Raw genomic sequence first — 12,968 nt, 5'->3', positions numbered from 1 at the left:
TCTTTTTTTCTTTAAAAAACAATCTAATCAAACTAGTTTTGATTAGTTTAATTTTTTTTCTTCAAAATAGATTAATTTTTTTTGTATATTCCTACCTAAACACTAGATATTAATAAAAATGAACGCTAGTACAATTTAACTGGATATGCAATTGAATACACTTTAGAGTATGTTTAGATAAATGTTTATAGAAACACTTCAAAAAATAAATAAAATTTTATAAACTAAAATTAGTTCAAGTTAAATACAAATTTTTGGATAAATTAAAATAAGAGAGTTTCTACAAATTATTTTATGTATAAACTAATTTTAATTTATATAAAAATTTATTTTAATTTTATTTTTCTTTATTAGAAATGTTCTTATAGAAGTTTATCGAGACAAACTTTTATTAACTTGTAAGCTCTTTTGATTTGTTGATATACTCATTTAAATTATGATAAGCTTATTTGAAATGCGATTTTATTTTAAGAATTTTTAAATATTTTCATAAGTTAATTAAAGTAGTTTTCGTAGTTTTTTCTCTTTCTTTTTTTTTTTTTTTCCTTTTTCTATCATCATTAATTTATTTGAAACTCTTTTTTACCATTTTTAATTTAAAATCCCTTTGCTTTTTTGAAGAGATTTTGGCCTCTTATGAAGGTGGATGTGATGAATTTACTTGTTGAGTTTCATACTAACTTGAAGATTCCAAAGGCTCTTCTATCTTATTTTGTGGCTTTGGTCCCCAAGGTTTCTTGCCCTCAAGGTATGATTGACTTTCGTCCTATCTCGTTGCTGGGGTGCTTGTATAAAATTATCTCTAAGGTATTGGCGAATAGATTGCATGATATTCTTCCATCAATCATCTCAGAGAATCAGTCTGCTTTTATTCCTGGTAGACATATGTTGGACAATGTTCTAGTTGCTTCTCAGGCTATTGATTACGCTCAGAAATATAAGAAGCCAATTTTTGTTATGAAGATTGATTATGAGAAGGCATATGACTCTGTGGGATGGGACTACCTGTTGTTCATGCTCCGAGGGTGTGGTTTTCATGAGAGATGGGTCCGATGGATGGAAGCTTGTGTATGTGGGGGAAGCCTATCAACCCTTGTGAATGGGAGTCTTATGGCAGAAGTATCTATGGGTAGGGGATTAAAGCAAGGTGATCCGTTGGCACCATCTATGTTCTTAATTGCTGCGGAAGGCCTTAGACTGTTGATGAGTAGGGCTTTAGAGATGAATCTGTTTAAGGGATTACACTTAGGCGGTGAAGGTCCACCGATTTCTCTTTTACAGTTCGCGGATGATACTCTAATTATTGGAAAAGCTACTATGCAGAATCTGTGGTGCTTAAAGGCCATCTTGCGCTGTTTCGAGTTAATTTCAGGCATGAAAATTAATTTCCACAAGAGTTGCGTGGTCAGTATTCATTCTGGGGAAGATTTCACTAACTTGGCGGCTGCTTTTGTACATTGCAAGGTGGGTCAACTACCGTTTAAGCATTTGGGCTTACCTCTTGGTGCTAATCCTAGGAAGTTGTCTACTTGGAAACCAATGCTTGATGGCTTACGAAAGCGTCTATCCTCTTGGAAGCATAAGTATTTATCAGTGACCTTAATTAATTCGGTTTTGAATGCTATGCCCATCCATTTCCTTTCATTTTTTAAAGCTCCAAACTCGGTGATTAAGGAAATTGTGGCCATCCAACGTGATTTCTTGTGGAGAGGTGTCAAGGATGGCTCGCAAATTCCTTGGGTAAAATGGGAAACGGTGTGTAAGTCAAAGGTTGAGGGTGGACTGGGAATCAAAGATGTCAAATTGTTCAATTGGGCACTACTAGGGAAATGGGTGTGGAGGTGCATGCTCTCTCCGGGTATGTTGTGGGCTAAAGTTCTTCATGATAGGTATGATCGTATTGAGTCCTTTTCAAATTGCTCAAATGTGGATAGGAGGGCCTCTTGGTGGTGGAAGGATATAGTGGGGGTGCTACAACAAGGGAATTTTTGGTTGGACGAAAAGACTGAACGTTGTATTGGTGATGACACTATGACCCGATTTTGGGAGGATAAGTGGATAGGTGGTGTGCGCTTGTTGGATGTCTTTCCTCGTTTGTACTCCTTTGCCTTGGACCCGTTGTCAGTGGTGGTAGATAATGGAATTTGGGAGGGATCTACGTGGGTGTGACATGTTAATTGGAGAAGAGAACCTTTTGTTCATGAAGGTAGGAGTGTGAATACCTTGTTGGATATGCTTCAGGGCTTGCAAGTTATCTCTTCAAGGAAAGACTATTGGAGATGGATTTATGATAAGGACGGTGTATTCTCGGTGAAAAGTGCGTACATTTGGCTACAACGCTCGGTAGGTGGAGAACTCAGATATTCTTCGGATTTTCAACTAGTTATAAAAAGTCTTTGGAAATGTAAGGCTCTGATCAAGTGCTTGGTGTTTTGTTGGCAGGTGTTATTGAATGCGTTCCCGTGCAAATCATTGTTACAAGTACGTGGGTGTGGAGTTGGATAACAATTTTTGTTCTTTTTGCTCTTTGTTTGTTGAAGACCCGCTTCATCTTTTTCTAAAGTGCCCGATGGCATTTAATACTTGGTTAGCTGTTGCTAATTGGTTGGAGGTTGCGGTGGTCTTTCCCAATTCTTTAATTTCTCTTTATTTATATTGGACGAATCTTGGTATATATAAAAAACATTCTCACTTTTTGCGGGTGGTTTGGGTTTCTATTATCTGGTCACTATGGTTTCATCGAAATGTCATTATCTTTCAGCAAGGTACTACAGATTGCAAGGAAGTGTTGGATAATATTAAATTGCGTTCATGGAAATGGATTAATAGTTCTGTCCCTGGTTGTTCTTTTAGTTACACAAGTTGGTATTATAACCCGAGTTTGTATTTCTCATAGTTTCTTTCTAGCTTTGATTTTAATTATGTCTATGTGTCTCTTGTAACGGGTTGGAGTACCCCTTGTACTCCCTTTAATTTAAATTTCTTTTGCTTATCAAAAAAAAAAAAACTTTTACTTTCTAAAAAATTTGAAGTTGAATATGTTAATTTTTTACATTTGATTTATCTTTTAAAGATAACATTTAGGAAACTTGGCTTCATATGATTTTTTTTATATATGTTTTCCACCAAATTTTTTTCCATGAATAGGTAAATTAACATTCTTGAGTTAAAAAGAATGTTTTATTATAATTAAAATATTATGTTATCTTAATTTGTATAGTTAATGCAAAAAAATATTTTGATTGTCAATTAACATTTATAAAGATTTTTCAAAACATTTATGATCTAAACAAATATAATTAATTCCAAGCATAATTCCCCAGAGTTACAATTATCGAATATAAAAAATAATAATTAAAAATAATTTTACATCACAATATAAATTATTTTTTTACAAATTTAAAGTAAGATGGTGATTGATAATGTTCAAGATTCTATCGATTTGTGTTCTATACCCAATTTAAAATGTTAAGCTAGTGAGACAAGTCCACAATATTTTCATTGCATAGTCAAGTAGGTATGAATTTGTTTAACATATATTATGTTGGGTACTTAATTAGGGTTTACACACATATTTTTGTATTGTTATAATATTATTGTCCTTTTAATGCTCCTATAAATATTTTATATTAAATTTACCTTTAATATAAAACTATTAAATAGTGTAATAGTTAGTAAAAATTATATCGATATTGTTTGAACCTCTTTATATATATATATATATTTCAAAATTTATTTTATTTTAATATAATTCACCCGTTGTTATTTTTATTTTTTTATTGACTACAAAGTTATTTATCAAAGATTGATAATAAAATATTTCTAACATTTTACCTTTTAATTCAAGGTTTAAATATGTTTTTAATTTATTAAATTTGAAATATATATATTTAGTCTCTTAAATTTAAAACTTGTATTTTTAGCTATTATAATTTCAAAAATATTAATTTTTTCCTCAAATTTAAGATTTGTGCTTTTAATTCCCAAAATATAAAAAAAATTACTATTTTAGTTCCTTTCATTTTGTTACTTTCAATTATAATATTAGTAACACCATATATATATATATATTTTGAAATCACGGAGACTCGAAAGATAAATTTTAATTTTGAAAGATCAAAATACTAATTTTTTTTTTTATATTTGGAGGATTAAAAAAATTATTAAATCTTAATTTAATGTATAAAATCACAAATATCATTCAGTCTATTATTTGACAGGTAATCTTAATATAAGAATGGACTAATTTCAAATAAAAATCTATTTTTAATATGATACTATGCATAAGAAAAGTGAGATTGATGATTTTTATTCATAAAAAAATATGTATAAGCATTGATTATGTATACATACAGTGACTATATAAACAGATACATGCATGAGGAGCCTATAAAGTGAAACAACTACATAATAATAGAATCTTATCTTAACAAACTAATATAACACAGAATATAATAACTTCAAATTTTTTTAACAAATTAATAGTAATATGAATACTAATATAACACAGAATATAATAACTTCAAATTTTTTTAACAAATTAATAGTAATATGAATACAACAACTAATGATAAGATCATGTGCACGTTAATATGAAGTTGAAAAATGAACTGCACAAGCAATACAACACAACTGGTATTTAGTAACATTTAAAAAATATTACTTAATTATGTATAAATGTTACTAATTTATTTTAGTAACATATTATCAAATGTTGTATATAGTCCATGTTGCTAAAGACTTTTAGTAACATTTTTGCATAATTAGGTAACATTTTTTAAATGTTATCAAAGTAGTATTTTTGTAATATTTTAATAATTTTTTGTAACATTTTAATGATGTTGCCAAGATTTTTTTAATCTTATAAAATAATAATTAATTTTAATTTAAATATTATTATCAATTATTATATTTCTATGTCTCCTAAATTTCTAGGAATTCCTTAAGTTTTTAGGGAACAACATTTTTAGTTAATCACCACTAATTGTATATAGAATATCAAATTTTATTTATCTTAAATATAACTATATGAGTATATATACTCTTTATGAGTCATTAATCTATTCGATGTGGAACTTTAATTATGGGTTACAATTAGATATAAGAGAAATATTTTTTTTACTCGATGTGAGACTTTGATTTTAGAAGCAATTATAATAATATTTTTCAAAAAAAAATGTTGCAAAATAACTTATGTAATTTTTTTTTACTCGATATGAAACTGATTTTGAAAACAATTGAAAAAATAATATTAAAATACAAAATATTACTCTATCTATAATGACATTTTTCAAAAAAATGTTACAAAATAACATATTCATATAATATATAGCAACATTTTAACAAATATAAACAAGAAAATGTTGCTAAAGGATTAAAATCTAGTAGTGAAGCCTGTGCAGTTTAGGTTCAATCGCTCTCTTGCTAGCAATCTATATTTATTTTTAATACTTTTATGAAACAAAAATATTATTTCAATCCCAAAATTATTTCAAGGTCTATGATGCATGCAGTTTGAAAAGTAATTGCAGGAGATGATAATCCATTTATAAGAAACAATAGTGTAGGCGCAACTTCTGTCAATGATATTTCAGAAACAATACATCCATAATTAGAAATGTTGTCAACATGTTTTAGCAAAATATATATTTTTATATATATAATCATACATTAATTCATTCATGAAACACTCATAAAAGAAAAAAAAAATCTATTCAAAATTAAATGATATATTTTACGAAAAAGTAATACCGATTTCAATAGATGGAGTGAAGAGACAGCTAGGTTGGCAGGTGACGATAAACAAGAAGAAACAATTCATATATAACATCATGTAACAAGCAGCAACTAAAATAAGTTCAAATGGTGGGATATTGAGGTAATATAAAGGAGGTACTGAGTTTAAACAACCTTATTGGTTCAATTGTTCATCCAAAAATTAAAATAAAAAGGTTTAACATACATCAACGTCTATAAAATAAAAGACAACCCAGGTTGGAAAGTGATGATAAGCAAGAAGCAAGTTGAGAATGTAACACTTTCTTTTTAATATTTCTTTATTATTGATTAAGAATTATAAATTTTGGTAGGTATTATCATTAAATCAAGAGAGATAATCATAAGACCTATAAAATTTATAATTTTAAACTAATAATAAAATGAGTGATACCTCAACGCTAGCTGTAAAATGAATTTGAGATACGAACTCTATCACTGTATCATTACGAGGCACTTCTGTTCGTCAAAACACCTTTATGAAAACCTCAATGTTAGTGATAAGACAAGTAATGGGTAGCGGAAGTATAAAACATAAAAAACTATACAAATCATAAAACAGAGAAGATGAAAGGTTAGAGAACAGAGCAATTTCGTATTTGCTGAACAACCATACCATTCTGCTTGTTTTTCATTCATATATAAGGCAAATACATGAAAAATGACAGCCATACATAGAGCCCATAAATGCTGTCAGTAAAACACATATTCTCATCATCATTAAGTGTGTAGATTTGTCTAAAATTAGAAACCTAACAAGATATTATCTACTGAACTAAGCAAACATAATTACAACAGAACTTTACTCACTAATGCAAGCAACCATAATTAATTATAGCAGTAAAAAAATAAAGGAAAAGTTTTATTGCTTTAACACTAAAACTTTTCTTAAGGACTCCCAACTTGCTTCTTAGCTCATTAAACTTAGCACTTGGAAGGGCCTTAGTGAGTATGTCTACCAATTGCTCCTCGGACCTGCAATACATCAACTGAACATCTCCATTCTTCTCAGCTTCCCTTATAGCATGAAATTTGACATTGATATGCTTGGTTCTCCCATGTTGAATTGGATTTTTAGCAATTGAAATGGCTGACTTGTTATCACACCATAGCACAGTAGGTTCTATTTGCACATGACTCAAATCTGTCAAGACTTTCCTGACCCATATAGCTTGATTTGAGGCTGCTGTTGCAGCTACATATTCAGCCTCGACAGAGGATTGAGCAACCACATCTTGCTTCTTAGAGTTTCATGAAAATACTCCACTACCAAGTGAAAAAACATATCCTGTTGTGCTCTTAGAGTCATCAATAGATCTAGCCTAATCACTATCAACAAAACCTTCAACCTTTCCATCACTTTTGCTATACCAAATGCCAAAGTCAGCAGTACCTTTCAAGTATCTCAACACTTTTTTGCCTACACCAAAGTGTGTTAAACTTGGTGAATGCATGAACCTTGAAAGTAAACTACTGCAGAACATCAAATCTGGTCTGGTTGCAGTCAAATAAAGAAGACTACCAACCAAACTTCTATATTGAGTCACATCTGCCTTTGCATCACCATCAGCCTTGGAGAGCTTTTCGTTGACAGCAAGTGGAGTTGAAACAGGATTACAATTTTCTAATTTGAATTTTTTCAACAAGTCATTTGCATACTTTTTCTATGAGAGAAAAATTCCATCATTAATCTGATACACTTCCATCCCCAAAAAATGCCTCATCAGTCCAAGATCTGTCATTTCAAAAACCTGCAACATGTTATTTTTAAACTCTTCAATTTCATCAACATCATCACCTGTAATCAACAAATCATCAACATAAAGAGAAACCACAATTTTCTTTCCATTGCCACAATCTTTCACATAAAGAGTAGGCTCATTTTGGTTCCTCCTGAAATTATTTTGCAGAAAATGAGAATCAATTATGTTGTACCAAGCTCTTGGAGCTTGTTTCAGCCCATACAAGGCTTTATGAAGCCTATAAACTTTTTCTTCATGACCTGCAATAATAAAACCATCAGGCTGTTCAACATATATTTCTTCTTGCAATACTCCATTTAAAAAAGCAGATTTAACATCCAAGCGAAAGATTTTCCATCCATATTGAGTCCCTAATGCAATAATTAATCTAATTGTTTCATGCCTAGCAACCGGCGCAAATGTATCACCATAATCAACTCCAGCCATTTGAGAATACCCCTTCACAACAAGCCTTGCTTTGTGCTTGTGGATGGAACCATCTGGATTTAATTTTGTTCTATAAACCCATTTGACGCCAATCACATGTTTGTCCTTGGGCTTTGAAGTAAGTTCCCAAGTGTCATTTTTGTTAATCATGGCCAGCTCCTCCTTCATTGCATCTTTCCATTCTTCATGCATTGAAGCCTCTTCAAAACAAGAAGGCTCACTTACAACAAAATTGAATTTTTCATAAATTTCAGCCAAAGACTTGGATTTTAGCACAGGAGAATCAGATTCAGCAATCTGATTTTTATTCTCATTTGCAGCTTGCTCCTGGTCGAAATTGGTTGTCAACTGTTCTGTTTTTGTGCTCCTTTGAACTTCATTATTTTCCCAATTCCAGTATGCATTCTCATCAATTTGAATATCCCTGCTGATCAGAATCTGTTTTGACTTCATATTGTACACCCGGTAACCTTTGGAGTTTGCAGCATAGCCTAAGAAAATCCTCTTTTCAGCTTTGTCATCTTTGGATCTTTTTGCTGCTGCAACATGAGTATAACAAATAGATCCAAAAATCTTCAGGTGTTTGGCAGTGGGCTTCACTCCATTCCAAGCTTCAATTGATGTTTTCTCTTGAACAACTCTTGTTGGCAGCCTATTCAAAAGATACATGGCTGTATAAACAGCTTCAGCCCAAAAATATTTTGGCAATTTCTTTTCAGTAATTAAACATCTTGTCATCTCCATAACTGTTCTATTTTTTCTCTCAGAAACTCCATTTTGTTCAGGAGTATAACTTACTGTCAATTGATGAACAATGCCCATATCTTCACAAAATGCATTAAACTCATTAGATGTATACTCCTTCCCATTGTCGAATCTCAACATTTTAATTTTGCAGCCACTTTGAGACTCCACCATGGCTCTAAACTTTTTAAAGACATCAAAAGTTTGAGCTTTGCTTGATAAAAAATACACCCATGTCATTCTTGTCAAATCATCAATAAACAGAAGAAAATATTTGCTTTGGCTAAGAGAAGGAACACTCATTGGACCACACAAATTAGTGTGAATAAGCTCCAATTTTTCCTTTGCTCGTGTGACATTTGTTGATGAAAAAAACTTTCTATGCATTTTTCCCAATTGACAAGCATCACATAAATCATCAATATTACCCATCATAGGCATGTCTCTCACCATATCATGAGTTTGCAAAAATTTCAATGCACCCATATTAAAGTGACCATATCTTTTGTGCCATAAAACAGAATCATCATGTTTGGAAACAAGAGCTGATTCATTCACTTGATTCAAACTGATTGGAAAGTTATTATCACACATTTCAACCTTAATAACTTCATAATCATTTGAATCCAATATGATATAGCCATTGTTTTTAAATGAAAGAGAATATCCTCTCTTCATTAGTTGGGCAACACTTAGCAAATTCTGATCCAAATCAGGAATAAATAAAACATCATGAATAAATTTAGGACCTTTGCTAGTGTGAATAGAAATAGTACCTCTTCCTTCAGCCTGTACGATATCTCCATTTCCAAGCTTAACTTTGGTTTGGACAGCCTTATCCAAAGAAGTAAAGAGACTTGAGTTCCTCGCCATGTGGTTTTTGCACCCACTATCAACATACCATACATCATTTGAACCTGAACTACTTGTTTGAGTAGCCATAAACAAGTGTTCTTCATTTCGGAATTGTTGATCGGTGAAGTTAACTTGATGTGCATGTTGTGGTTGAGATTCGTTCTGCCTGGATCTGCAGTACGTACTATGTCCCCACTTCTTGCAAATGTTACATTGGATTTGAGGCTTCCCCTTATACCAACAATCTTTCGACAAGTGATTTGTTCTTTTGCATGTAGAACAAGGAGGAAAATGATTATTTTCTGCAGATTCACTACTCCCATCCATCTTGGTTTTCCCCTTTTGGTCACCAGCTGTTTTATAATTTTGCTTCTTTTGATTTTTCTGACCAGCTTGCTTTCCCTTGTGTCTTGTTTGAAATGCACCTTCAGTTACATCATCTATTCTCATGGAGAATCTTTGCTCATGGGCTTGCAATTTACTGACCATTTCGAAAATGGTTAGTTTCTTAAGATTACATGACTCTTCAATGGCAGCAACTTTAGCTTCAAATTTTACGGGTAGACTGATCAGCATTTTTTCGACTACCTTGTGGTCATGGACCACCTCTCCATACAATCTCATTTGGTTCACCAGGTGAGACAACTTTGAAGTGTACTCCTTGACTGATTCACTTTCCTTCATTTTCAGCATTTCAAACTCTCTTTTAATAGTCAATAGTTTGATGGATCTCACCCGTTCATCACCGGCATACCTTTCGTTCAACTCGTCCCATATTTGTTTTGCTGTTTCCAAATGCATAATTCTTGTAAAAACATCATCTGTCAAATCTGAATGTAAACATGAGACAACTTTTTCCCTCTTCAAAGTCTCCTCCTCATGTTGCTTCATTTGAGCTATGGTAGGATTAGCCCTCAATGGTGGAACTTCCTTATCTTGATCTACATACTCCCATAAGCCAAAAGACTTCAAACATGATCTCATTTTGACAATCTATATGTGATAGTTTTCCCCAGAAAATTGAGGAACAACAAATACACCATTATTCCCCGAAGCCATTTTATCACTCACTCACAAGTGTTTAATCTCTCCTCTCAATTTTTTTCAGACCCACAACCTATAAGAACAATGCTCTCGATACTAGTGTTAAGACAAGCAATGGGCAGCGGAAGCATAAAACATAAAAAACCATACAAATCATAAAACAGAGAAGAGGAAAGGTTAGGGAACAGAGCAATTTCGTATTTGCTGAAAAACCATACCATTCTGCTTGTTTTTCATTCATATATAAGGCAAATACATGAAAAATGACAATCATACATAGAGCCCATAAATGCTGTCAGTAAAACATATGTTCCCACCATCATTAAGTGTGTAGATTTGTCTAAAATCAGAAACCTAACAAGATATTATCTACTGAACTAAGCAAACATAATTACAACAAAACTTTACTCACTAATACAAGCAACCATAATTAATTATAGCAGTAAAAAAATAAAGAAAAAGTTTTACTGCTTTAACAGTTAGCAGCAACAACCCTGATCTTAAAAATTTTCTTCTAGTTTGAACTATTATCATAGTTTCAGTTATTGTTATTGATTATTAATTATCAGATACAGAAAGTAGAAGCAAGCCAAAACAAAATTTATCAATTTTCAATAGCCCAGAAAAAAGTTGTTTCGTTAAGTCTTCGTCAAACTGAATTTGGAATTTATGCTCAGATGATTTATAGATTCATCTTTAATATTAGGGAATAAATATTTTGAAACACTCGGGCTACAAAATCTTAAAATAAGTCATCTCATCCAAATATAAGAACACACATAAAGATGGAAAGGTGGACATAATGAGGAAATAATCTATAGAATATGCAATATATTACACAAAGAAGTATTGACTTTATATTGTCTATGTATGCTTATGGTTTATTGGTTTTGATTCGGTGTTTACCATGATTTTAGAGGAACATATAGTTTTGGAATCAAATATTCACAGGCAGTGCACCACATTCAATTCATATGGATTTGATTGAGAAATTTTATGAATTCATTCGGTAGACAATATGTTTAAAGAAGATCGATGACAGTTAATATTATATGGCAGCGACATCATGATGAAAAACAAGTGAACATGTGGTAGTTATTGAGCAGAAATATGAAAGAACAATTAATGAATAGGAGAATAGGGCTCGTTACACTGTTTACTACACTTGTGTTGTTTTGTTCTACAGGGAGAGTCTTCTTCATTTCCGCCATGCAAAGATTCTCACTGATACACTTAAACACTGGATAGTGGATAGAGATGGGAAGCACAGACAAACTGCAGAAAAAAGCAACTAACAGTTGCAGATTTGAAAGAAGCATACGTACAATATTTTTAACATATATTCACTATTTTTTCTGTGTCCTTTCCAAGCTCATTTTTCTTCTTATCCGTGACATCACTAAACACGGCTTTCCCGTTTTTCTTTGATCAAATACGAATTCAAAACACCAACGCGTATGCGTGTTTGGTGACATTGCCAGTGACAAGGAATTTACGCCTATTTTTTGTTTAGTTAAATTCTTTGAAACTACAAGGTAAATATTTTATCACCTCTAAATCAGATTCCTACCAAAACAAAACGACTATAACAATAAAATATAATGCGGTGGTATGTGCTGAATCCATAACCCAAGTGTGCATTCCAATATTGGGCATCCTTTTCATGGGGTGGTATGTGGTCATGGAAAAGCAGTCCACACAAGGGTAGCACTTGCTGTCAGCTTTCCATGGTAAAAAAAGCAGGGTAGTTTGTTGTTTGAATCATGTCATGTTTCCTTTTCTAGTTGGGTTTTCAGTGCGTTGTTATCATGTGTTGCTGTTGGGATCACCATTTATACTGTTGTATTAGTAATCAAGAAGATCAGAAGGTACGGGAGAAATTCAAGATTAGTAACGGGTTAACAATTTCTCCTACACTTCTTGTCATGCATATCTATTATCTATTATAAATACAACACATGTTGTTACTGACTTCCTTTTCTCTATATATATTTACTTTTTAACTCTTATCTTCTTTTAAATCAATCACTAATTACTGCCATTCTTTAATTTAATTGCACTACTTGTATCAGAAAAGACGGTTATTTCTTCTCTTTCTTCTTGTAAAGACTATAGATGTCTAATTTTTTTCAAGTAAATGCATGGAGGCATGAACTTTCCAACTAATTGTAACTAGTAAGTAAAAAAAAAGTTTAAAAAAATGAAAAAACAGATAATGATATAACATTTATTTATGAACAATTTCAAAATAAAATAGAAATTGTAGATGATGGTACTAGAAGATTCAATGGCTCAGGGAGGATGGGAAAACGAGCATGAGAAACTTAATTCACATGAAAAGACATGGGATTAAAAATATTC

The sequence above is a fragment of the Cajanus cajan genome, chromosome 4 (genome assembly GCF_000230855.2).
Source record: "Cajanus cajan strain Asha chromosome 4, NIPB_CcT2T_4, whole genome shotgun sequence".
Taxonomy (NCBI): Eukaryota; Viridiplantae; Streptophyta; class Magnoliopsida; order Fabales; family Fabaceae; genus Cajanus; species Cajanus cajan.
Note: the sequence above shows the minus strand (reverse complement) of the source record.